Source organism: Pinus tabuliformis, chromosome 3_2 (assembly GCF_031772625.1).
Source record: "Pinus tabuliformis cultivar Carrire ecotype Pingquan chromosome 3_2, CPIR1, whole genome shotgun sequence".
Lineage (NCBI taxonomy): Eukaryota > Viridiplantae > Streptophyta > Pinopsida > Pinales > Pinaceae > Pinus > Pinus tabuliformis.
Window position 1 is genome coordinate 792,352,848 of NC_142302.1, and position 12,851 is coordinate 792,365,698.

Sequence of the window (12,851 nt, forward strand, 5' to 3'; positions counted from 1 at the left end):
CTCTTCCTCTTCCACGACCTTTAAATCCTCTGCGCGCTGCACTTGTTACCTGATCGAGAGAAAAATTTTCTACCTGCATTCAATAGGCAAGGGTCCTTTTAATCATTAGTTCAACACTTTGGTAGTTTCGCTCATCATGTCCAACCGATTTACAAAAGGTATAAAAAAATTCTTGCAGCATCTGTACAAACTTTTGCAAAAGGTGAAAATTATCCATCACATGAATTCCAGCTATCTAGCAGATATCATACTGTAATGGTATTCCTACAATATTCTCAAGTTTTAAAGGAACAAGATCTACTCCAAGAAAATAATTATGATAAACAGGGTAGTGATCCTTATCATGTCCCTTGTCTTTACATTTTATACACCAGACTTTAGTGTGTGCCTCCGACTCAGAACCCTTTCCTGTCTTCAAACTCTGCAACTCCATGTGAAAACTTTCCAACTGTGACTGAATCTATTATACTCCTACATTCATATTGTGTACTAGTAAGGCTTCCAATCTCATCATGATATCCACATCCTCTGCTTACATTCCTATCTTTTTCTACTATAATGGTAATCTTAGTTGTTGTAGGAGGGACACAATGTACTAGTCCCTATGCTGAGAATCCGTTATTGACATGTTAGCCTACAGGATTAGGCACTTTAAGCTTGGGATACCTTCACTTACTATCTGCAATGCTCTTCACGATGTACTCAGAATAGTCCACTCGTCGGCACTGCAGGAAGATCCTAACAACGAACTGTATTTTGAGCTTGATTCCTCGTTCCTTCTAAAATGTTTTCCACTTCGTGTAGTTCTAAACATCTAGGTAATGGCATAACCCTTTTTTCACACAATAGTATCTTAATCTAGGTTTTTAGACATTTTAAGTACTTACCTAGCAATCCATTGAAAAACCTACATTCGGCTTCATTATAGCTGATGGTCGTATCAATCGCAAGTTCAGTGACAAATCCTCCTAATATGTGATCAATTTAGTGATCAAAGACGTGCACGATGTTGTTTTCAGAAGCTTCCAGGCACCTCACCAGCTCTAGAATCCACATAATAGTGTTGTCAAGTATCCACATACCTTGACTGACTGCTAATATAGATATCCACTCATTCAACTCACAAGGGAAGAAACCAAAAAAATCTTTGGTTTCGTCCATGTACAGGTATCTATTCAACCACTACTCCTTGGATAACCGTGGATTTATGTTCTCTTGACATGCAAACCCGTGCAACTTCTGACCGATTGACTTTTTGATTTCCTTCTTAGTAGGAAACCATTTATGCAACATCTCGCATTCCTTAGATAGATCCCAGCCCAAACAACAGAACCATTTGTTTGCTTGATGGGGCTTGACCTAGGTTCAGTATTTTTTGCGCCAACCAACAAAACCCTAACTGATGGCCCTTTTGGCAACAACCCGCTTAGTGTAGGTTACAGTCTCACCCAAAGCAGTATTTGGGGATGCTAGAACTAGGTTTCTACATCGAGACGCCTGTGTGATGGTGTCCTAAAGTTCCTATGGCTTAGATCTACCTTCAGGAAACTCAAATCCTGCCTAATAGTTAACTACTAAAAATCTATCTAAACGACTTCCATATCTTCGCAAAGGTATTTAATTGTATTTATCATGCATAAAGGTTACAGATCTACCACTTTTACACAGTCAACAAGCATTAATTGTTCTACACATATCTTGTTGATAGTGATCTTGCTAAAATGTGGTACACATAGCATATTTAGCAACCCGACCTTTCCAACCCCTGCGACCCACATCATGGGTTCTAGTCGTGTGACTTTGGTCTCCTCATAGTATATCTTTATGAAATATTGTTTTATCGCCAAATGTGGGAATTCCTCGAGATCAACCAAATCGCAATCCTCTATTTTGAGTGTGGGAATGTGCCCTAAGAAGGTGCCTTTAAATGACACTTTCTTCAGCAATAATGGTGTAAATACTGTGAATTTAGCCTTATCGAGATCCTGGGGTACCTTCGCTTTTCCCTTTCGTGAAGGGATATACTTAAGGAGCCCAGTGATAGGATCTCCCTCCTCAGTATAGAACTCTTCAATCGCTTCGTGAAGATCCTCTTCATCAAGATCCAAGGGTTCACATGGCTGTTTCGACTTGTCCATCTTCCCTTTCTGTCGAACCTCCGTAGGGTTCTTCCTCGCTGACTACCTCAATGGAACAACTTGTGGTTTCTTCTATTATCCTTAGTAGCGGATGGTTTCGGCCTAGGTGACGTCGACATCATAGGCACAGACTATGTAGCTTCTATTTCTGACACAATTTTAGGGGCTACGGCTTTGGAGACAGCGGCTTCAGAACTTCTGGCTTCTACATGATCAATCATTTTCTCAAGGATGATCTTATGGGTCCAATCAGGCAAGTTTGCGAACTTCGACTGTGAAAGAAGTCCCCCCCAATCCTTCTTAGGCACACAGGAATCTTTCTGGCAGTAAATTCTCTTAAAGCAAAGTGTTGTAATCGAATGGTTATTTTTAGACCTTGTTGCATGACACCATCCTCCATGGCGCAACTTCTTTTAGCGCACTTCTTTCTTCCCTCATGCAACCCCCTTACTTAATTTTCACATTCTTTGGGTAGTGAAGTTTATAGTCTCGTAATTCCATGCAGCTGCCTGGATTACTAAGACTGTCTGACCATCATGTAGTCATTGCATAGTAGCAGGACCCCCTTGATACAATTTCAATCGACTTCCATTTAATTTTCTTGGAAATAATTCCCAATTTAGCTTCGCGAGCTGAACTACACCACCATTTTTAATTTTTATTTACTACATAGGGTCCTATGCATTTGAAACTTCCCAGGAAATTTTGTAAATTTTCTATCATAAAGAGTGACCAAGTCATTCACCTTGAAGGTGTGCAACTTAATATGTTGATCATGCCAGACATTATCACTCTCCTTTTGCACCTGTTGGTGAAATCCTACATGAAATCTATCTTCTTATAATTCCATTAACTACACGAGGTGCTCCTCCATAGTCTCACAATCCACCATAGTACTCAATGCTGCAATTCGCAAAATCGACACAATATACTCCATGGGCACCACAGGCTTTATCCCATACACCAACTTGAGCAGAGTTTGTCCTGTTAATTTCTTACATGTCATCCTATATTCCCATAGGACCACTGGTATGTGCACATCCCAATCGTTATTCTATGCGTTCCAGACCTTCATCAATGCATTTTCTAGGATTTTATTGAATTCTTCCACCATACCATTTTCCTAAGGATGATAGGGCATATCCTTTTGATGATAAACCTGAAAGTATTCAAGCATTATGGATATAGTTTCATTTAAAAAGTGTGTGTCCCTATCACTCATCAGTATCATCAGATACCAAAACCTTATCAGCACATACATAAAGAGGAACTTCGCAGTTGTAGCAGCGCTACAGTCCTTCGCCGGTTGGGCTTCTACCCATCTTATCAAATACTTTGTCACAGTAACAACGTATTATGCGCATGTGTTTCTCATTGGTAGTTTTATTGGACCCACAAAGTCAATCACCCGTTTATCAAACACCTGTAATGAAATATGAGGATTTAAAGGCAATTCATCACTTCGTGATGGCTTTTCCATCCTTTAAAATGCATCAATGCCCTACAATATGCCTTAGAATCCTGATTCATTGTTGGCCACCTTAATCCTGCACACAGAATCTTCTACTTGTTTGCTCTTCTTGCATAGTTTCATCCTGCCACTCCTCCATGTGCTTTGGCGAGGATTCTTGAGCATTTAAACTCTAGAACATATTAGCATAGTATTTCATTTGTGCCCATCTCATATAAGTGTCTGTTAACCACAAAAAAATATGTAGAGTATCCTTTCCGGGTTGTTTCAGTAGTCAAAAACTGGATTATATTAGAAAAATGATCATTTATGCTGTGTACAATGAAGAGCTTCTCATTTGGTAATCCTTCCTCCAAATTAGTAGGTTCTTTGCCTATCTCAATTCTAGATAGATGATCTAGACCTGCATTCAATCATCTACGCTTGAAAATCACCTCAAATTCAGATACGTGAAACAACAATAACCACCTACAGATCTCCCCCCCCCCCAACACAAGCCTGTTGACTAGGTACTTGAGAGTGAAGTGATCTGTATACATTTTGAAATGTGCACCTAATAGGTAGTGTTAAAATTTTTGAATCATGTAGACCATCACCAACCTTTCATTCTTTGTAGTTGAATAGTTCTTCTCGGCCTTTGACATTGTCCTACTCATGAAGGCTATAGGGTGATTTATCTCACGTTCGCCTGCTTGGGTCAATACCACACCCAACGTAATACAAGAAGCATCCATGTGAACATGAAATTATTTCTTCTAGTTTGGGAATACCATAATGGGTGCAATCACCATCTTTTCCTTTAATACATCCAAACTGCACTGACAATCTTCATCCTAGTAGAAAGTCATGTCCTTCTTCAGTGATTTCTCCATTGACACAGTTATTTATGCATAAGCCTTGATAAAATTTCTATAGTAGCTTGTGTGGCCCAACGTTGTGTGTAACTGCTTTACATTCTTTGGAGCTTCTAAATTAATAATCACCGCTATCTTCGCAGCGTCTACCATTAGTCCTTGCTTACATACCACATGGCCAAGCAATATCCCATAGGACACACAAAAGATACATTTGTTCAAGTTTAGAGCAATTTGGTATCTGCGACAAGTATCCAACATAACGTGTAGACTTGCAACATGGCACTTTACCAATCCAAACACAGTCCAGACATTAAAATACACTTCTAATAATTTAGTGATGAATTATTTGAATGCTCCTATTACAACCCTTGAAAATATCGTGAGCGTAGTTTTTTAGTCTGAATGGCATCACTATGTACTAGAAGCATCCCCACTCCATCGCAAAGGTCATCTTGTTGCAATCCTCTAGCACGATCTTAATCTGATGGTATCTTGAGAACCCATAAGGGAATGAATAAGCTTCCTGTCCTATAACATTCTCCAAAGCTTCATCTGTAAATGGTGTTGTAAATGGGTCATGAATGCATGCATCATTGAGCTTTCTCAAGTCTATGCATATTCTAATTCAACCCTGCCGCTTCTTCTCTTGAAAAACCATAGGGTTCACCCAATCAGATTCTTTTACTGTCTCAATAATTCTAGGTTCCAACATTTTGTCTAACTCTTTGTGCACCTTCTCCTTATACTTCAGATTTAGGTTGTAGGGTCTTTGTTTTACGGGCTTCACATCGGGCTTTAAAGTGATCTTCATAACTCCCAGATCCCCTGCTATTCCTTTCAGGCCTAAGAACTTGGTGGCAAACAAGTCCTAGTACTCGTACAACATCTCTGCATCTTTATCAACTATATCTTCATCCCAATAATCACCTATGTTTGCAAAAATAGGTTGTGCATCGGACCCAATTTTGACCTTCCCATTCTTCATAGGTTCTGATAGATCAGGGTTCGCTGCTTTAGGACCTTCAACCTCACACTGTCCTTCAATCTCTGGAATGTTGATGTTTTAGCAGATCTCCTTCTTCTTCTTATGCAGTCACAATGTATCACTCCAGCTAATGGCATGGGTGGATACTCCAGTTCTATTTAACCCATTCTACCTGCTTTGCAAGCGTTCTAAAGATAACAGCCCTAATTTCTTGGAGCGCTTCATCAATGCACTCAAATCCATCCTCAAAGCTAAAGGTTAATAAGAAAATTTCCCTAAAGATATTGCACTCGGTTGTCCCATGGCGTAGCTTTGTTTCCAGGTACCAATTAATTGGAATAGTATCTAAGGTGTGATAGAAGATATGCACCAATCCCTGTTGTGCCTGTTGAACCCCATGCTTTAGTCCACTGCGCCAAATTCTCATGTGGATCATCCTTCGCACTGTATTTTTCAGTCATCTGGTTATTTGGATAATCAAAACTTAGCATCATTATTTTCCTGTATTCCTTCCAATTAGTGAAGCTATCCTTATGCGTACCCCACCAATAGGAAGGCGTAGCACGCAGTCCCAGATCAAGTGCCTAGAACCGATGTTCCTTAGGCACCTCCCTTTCAAACTCTTCCAAAAATAAATTAACATCATTTAAGCCATCATAATGCGAGATATCCCTTACCTCTCTTGATACGCACCATAGCGAATTTGACATCATATTGCAACATAGCGTAGATACTTCATGCAATCTATTTTGTGAGTGTTTGAGCTCTTCATTTGAATCTGAGGTACATGAGTTGTCTCTATCCCACGTGATTTTCCCATCTACAATGGGATTGATCCAATCTTCATCGCACATAGTAATATTGTATATTTGATCTAGGTCATCTTCCTCCCCATAGTCATGGACCAGTTCAGTGTACTACACTCCTTCAGCAAGATCCAGTGGCACAATAACCCTAAGCGCCTTCTTCTCAAATGTCAATCTTCTCTTCTTCAAAATAATTAATGCATCCATGTCAAAGGCCCAATCAATTCTTAGTAGTTTAGGGTAAGGATTGTTGTCATTCGCATTTTTAATTACTTCAAAATTGGCCAGAGCACCTGCTCCTTCAATGTCTATTGTTAACCCTTACAATTGCCCCATCAGAATGATATTTTTCTGATTGGCCATGCGTAGTTGTATAGGAGGCCATTATAGTGCAGGCCTCCCCATCCTCTCCCATGTCTGTTTAGGTAGTGCATTCACTTCAAAACCCAAATCCAGGATGACTTGACCCATTTCATATTCTCTAATCTGTGCAGTCAGCCTCATCTCATGCCCTGTTCGCTTCTTATGTTTACCCAGTTTCCTCACAACGTGTTGTTCTGAAGGAATATTAATTTTATCATGCAATTATCAATTATCTCCTAGAGCCCTTCCACTGCTTTCTTATCCCTCAACAACTTCATACAAGCTTTTAGAAAAGTGGCTAATAGCAAGAGATCCATGTCCTACACTTCAATGTTTCCAACTAATTTCTCTTGACTCCCTAACAAAGAAACTTCAACAAAATTCTTCTTGGCCTCCATAAGAGTTTCTTTAGCTTGGTTGAGGTCAAACCTGATGTCCTTTTCTGTAGCCTTGTGCACCCATCCTTCGGTCTCTGGCTACTTTCCTCTATCTTCTCCTATGGCCATATCACTGCATGTTATGATATTAATACTATGATATTTTTCGCAAGGCTCTGCCCTCATCATCTAGATGTTTTGTGTAGGCTGTTGCATATTTTTCTCCTATATCATAACTATCAACACTGGGAAATCTTCTATCACATGATCAAACTATTGGCAATTTTGACAAGATTGATGTGTTGGATTCTAACAGTCGTGCACAAAATGACCTGCTTCACCATAGTTGTAAAAAATGATTTTTCAATGACCTCTACCAACCCCTTCTCCTCTTCCTCTTCCACGACCTTTAAATCCTCTGCACACTGCACCTGTGCCCTGATCGAGAGGACAATTTTCTACCTGCATTCAATAGGCAAGGGTCCTTTTAATCATTAGTTCGTCACTTTGTTAGTTTCACTCATCATGTCCAACCGATTTACAAAAGGTATAAAAAAATTCTTGCAGCATCTGTACAAACTTTTGCAAAAGGTGAAAATTATCCATCACATGAATTCCAACTATCTAGCAGATATCATACTGTAATGGTATTCCTACGCTTATTCCCACAATATTCTCAAGTTTCAAAGGAACAAGATCTACTCCAAGCAAATAATTATGATAAACAGGGCAGTGATCCTTATCATGTCCTTTGTCTTTACATTTTATACACCAGACTTTAGTGTGTGCCTCAGACTGAGAACCCTTTCCTGTCTTCAAACTCTGCAACTCCATGTGAAAACTTTCCAATTGTGACTGAATCTATTGTACTCCTACATTCATATCATGTACTAGTAAGGCTTCCAATATCATCATGATATCCACCTCCTCTGCTTACGTTCCTATCTTTTTCTACTATAATGGTAATCTTAGATGTTGTAGGAGGGACACAATGTACTAGTCCCTATGCTGAGAATCCGTTATTGACATGTTAGCCTACAGGATTAGGCACTTTAACCTTGTTATACCTTGACTTACTATCTGCAATGCTCTTCACAATCTACTCAGAATAGTCCATTCGTCGGCACTAGAGGAAGATCCTAACAACAAACTGTATTTTGAGCTTGATTCCCCGTTCCTTCTAAAATGTTTTCCACTTCGTGTAGTTCTAAACATCAAGGTAATGGCATAACCCTTTTTTCACACAATAATATCTTAATCTAGGTTTTCAGACATTTTAAGTACTTACCTAGTGACGAGCCCCAATTTTTGGTACAATTTGGGCTCATATCGGCCTACTTACCTTTCTCAACCATTCACATTTTACCACTTATGCATTCATTTCTTAGTATATTCGTGTTGTTTGTAGGAAGAAGGGCGGGCATTATATCTATGTGACTAATACATGATGATTTCAGGTTCTTGGCATTAAAGAGAGCAAAAGACCACGCAAAAGGAGACAAGGAGACAGCAAAGGTGACATTGCGGGTTCATAGGGAGGTTGTCCACAGTCTTGATGACCCTCCTCGTGATTTTCACCTTCACTCCGAGCTCTAACAACTCTCCCCACCGAGCTTAAAGGCATCCAACACGTTCTACAGGATCAGCAGTTTTACTCTCAGTTGGACAGCCAAGCTCCACGAATGGAGGAAGTCAGCTTGATCTTCATTTTGTATAAATATGAAGGTCGTAGCCTTTGTTAGGAGCTTTTTGAACTTTTGGACTGATATTGTAATTTTTGGAGCATAGCTCAGTGTTTGTTTTTGTAAGCCAGTTTTGGCATGATATCAGACTTTTGGTTATGAATAAAGGCAAGCAGATTTGGATCTAATTCTAAGCTTTTAAGGGAGCTATAGCTCTCAGGTTAGGGCCCAACCTGAGAGCAATAGATCTCCTCTTCTTGTAGTGTTATTCAGCTTTCTTTCTAGCATTTTGTGTACTTGTTTTGATATGCACTTCAAGAACACAATTTGCTGATTTGATTTCGTTAATAGGATTGAGTAGGATTGGTTTATGATTAAATTACTTTCAGCTGCTTAGATTCGGATAGGAGGTTTGTAATACACAGGAGCTCCAAGAAAAGGTTGTTAGAGATCACTGCCATCTCTGTTTAGGGATTGGGGTGCAGTCTATACCAACCACCAAAAAAACAAAACGCAGTCTTTTCTACTCTCATGCAAGCTGCAACACAGTCGGTTTAATTGTGGATCCTTCCATGCACTTTCGCTCTTGAGCCATACCTCGTCATTGCAATTCCATGCACTACTTTTCTTCATGATTTACATCACTGTTTATTGATTTAATAGCACAGGTAGCACTGGTTAATGAATTCTCGTTTTTGGTGCAAGTCACAAGTCATTTGTTTTATTTACACTGCTCCATATCATTCCACTTCCTTCTTCTTCTTCTTCACCTCTCCTCAAGCCACCTACTCGACCTCTGTTCAGCTCGTTTTCCTTCCAACTCATCCATTGCCACGTAGCTTCATCTTTTTGACCTTTCGTTGCTACCATCCTTCTATCCACCAATCAACTCCATGCACTCTCTCTCCATCTTATTCCTCTGCCCCTGAGTCATCACAAGCTCCATCTCCACCTTACCTATCCACCCAAACCATTCCATCACTTCACCATCACCCAAAACTTCCACTTACAGCACATCCTGTAGAAGTTAGCAGACTTCCTGTAGAATTCCTTAGTTTCCTGTAGGATCCCCTGCAGACATCCTGTAGAAGCCTGCAAACTTGGTTGCCGAGCATCCGAATGTTGTAGACCTCTGTGGACTAATGCTAGGGACCCTCTGGGACCTCTCCTAGCCATCCTGACCTTTCCCAAGCTTTCTCTCCCTTCGCACCACCTCTGCACAACCAAACCCTAATAAGAAACAAAGTCATAATCACTTCATCCACTTAAGCAAAAATAAAAAAACAATGTTCGTTTTCATAGAAGTAGTTTGAGTTCATGCATTTCACATCATTAGAGGTAATGGCATCCTTTTTAGACATTTGCACTTTCACTATTGCATCAAAGAGGTCAAACTAGTCAAATTAGGGTTTACTAGGGTTTCATGTTTTGGTTGGCTTTCAGTTCACTTTTGCAAAGTAGATCAATTTCCCTCGAGATAGCCTGCGTCCATCATCTAGAAAGCTTCTTCTGAAGAGCATATAGAATTTGGCTTGAGCCCTAGCGGACTTATGCCAGATGACCAAGTGACAGCTGCGACAAGAGCTAGTACTTGTGCATACAGCACCGTCGCTTCCATGTTTGTACGAACTACCGGGTTGATAAAATTAGAGATAGGGATCCCCAGGAGTTGTAGCATTATTGCTACAATACTAGAGCCCACCATATTTTTGGCGCCATTGCCGGGGAAGCGTCAGAGTATTAGAAATTGTTGCTTTTCTTCTATTTTCTTACTCTTGCCTTCTGCTGAGTAGTTTATTTCATTTCCATTCTGCAAAAGTAGCATAGACATTTCCTGCTTTCATAGATTAGCATTTCCTGCTTTCATAGATTAGCATTTCATTTCTGCAAGCGTAGACTAGCATTTCCATTCCTGCAATTTCATTTGAGCAAAGTAGATTAGTTCTTTCCTGCTTTCAGTTTAATTCTGCATCTTTATAGTTAGCTGTAGATCAATCTGTTTCAGTTTTGCAGGTACAAAAGAAAAAGCAAAAACAATCAAAAAAAGAAAGTCTTTTCCATTTCATGCCTCGTAGGAACCAGGATAAATCAGGAAAATTCCTACCCAACACCCCCACCACATCACTAAGTCACCCTTCTCTCTTCTTTGGTGACAATGACCCAAAAGAACCTATAGGTGAACATCCCGAGATATACAAAGATCCTATAGTAGAAGAAGAGTTAGAGACCACTCCATCTGAAGCTATGGCTGACAATAGAAGAGAAGATGAGAGAATAGAAGGTGCCTTCCCCATCCGAGAGACCAATGGAGAGATGAAAATGAAGAACATTAGCCCCTCCGCCTTACCTCACTTCCATGGTCTGACTACTGAAGATCCTGATACCTTCCTGTTTGAGTTTGCTATCCTTTGTAGAACCTATGACTATACTTAAGATGAGAAAAAGCTGAAACTTTTCCCTTCAACTCTTAAGGATGCAGCATTACGCTAGTTCATGGGCTTACCTGGGAATAGTATCACCACTTGGGCTCAGATGAAGCAAGATTTCAATACCAAGTACAGGGATTATTGTAGGTCTAAGGAAACCAAGGGAGAAATCTTTCGGATGACCATGGGAAATGATGAGTCCTTAGAGGATTATGAGGAGAGGTTCCAACTAAGCTATAAGCGGGCCAGGTGCACACTTGACCTTGAATCCCTCAAGTTGGTCCTACTCCGAGGAGTCCCTGAAGACCTCTTAGATACCCTTCACATGTTAGCTGGGGGGGACATTTACCAACTCCCTTATGAGGAAATCAAGACTGTGTTTAGAAACCACTCCAGGGCAGCTAGGAAACGAGGTAGGGGAAACCTCCTCTTAACTAGTGTCCCTTTCTCCAAACATGAGCTTGCAAATCAATTAGAAGATCTCAAGAGTGAGGTGAGACAGACCATTGCCATGCAGCTGGACACATTCAGGATCCAGCAGAAGAAAGAAGAAGCTGAGAGAGCCTTGGCTGTCTTTTGCCCTAGGTGCACAAGGAGACACCCTAAGAACGAATGCCCATTGCATTTGGTTGAAGTATGTTTCGTTTGTGAGGAGGACCATCCCACAAATCAGTGTCCAACCTTACCTGGGTTTAAAGCCATGTACCAAGGGACAGAAGCTCCACTGAATCTCTCTATTACCTCAACCAAAGGAGGCCACAAGGATCTAGACCTTATCAGCAGGGGATGCAAGGGGCACCTCAAGCTTATTACAGCCCCAACCAATCGACTCCTATGCCTTCCTGGGGTCCCCCTGCTCATCCTTCCTGGTCCATGCCTCCTCCATGGTCTTATCCACCTCAGTACCCTACTCAACCTACTTCTCATTCATATCATTCACATGCCCAGCCACAGCCTCAGTGGAATGCAGCTTAGTCGGGGTGGAGGCCCCAATACAACACTCCTCCCGCCATTTTTCCTCGACCACTAGTTCAACCTCAGCCATTACCTCCTTCTCCTCCAAGGCAACCTCAAATGCCTGCTCAACCGAACCCGAACCCCAACAATAGACAGGCCCAGCAGGTATACACTGGGGAAACCTCATGCCCTACCTATGCTGTGGAGATCCAGGAGATCAACCTTCGATCTGGAAAGACCCTACCAGATCGCCAACCTCCTCCCCCAGAGGATGAGGAAGATAAACAGGAAAGTGAACCAAAGGCTATTTCACCCTTTCCTGAGAGACTAACAGTCACCACACAACCCAACCCAGAGGAGGATGAGCTTATGGGTGAGCTCAAGCAGTTGTGTGTAAAAATACCACTTCTCCAAGCCATCAAGGATGTGCCAATATACAACAAACTGGTTAAGGAAAAGTGCTTCAAATACCCAGGGAGGCGGAAGAAAGATGCTTCAACCATCAATGTCATAGGACAACTGTCTGACCTTATGTTAGGAAAAGTCATCTGCCCAAAGTACCTAGATCCTGGAAGTCCTGTAGTAGATGTCCACATCAATGGCACCATCATACCTCACACCTTGATTGATCTGGGGGCTGCCATTAATGTGATGACCAGGGACACCATGCTCAAACTCAATCTTCAGGGTTCCTTGAGGAAGACCTCGACAATACTGCAATTAGCAGATCGCTCCACTGTGACTCCCGAAGGGATTGTGGAGGATGTCTTGGTCTCTATCGACTCTTGG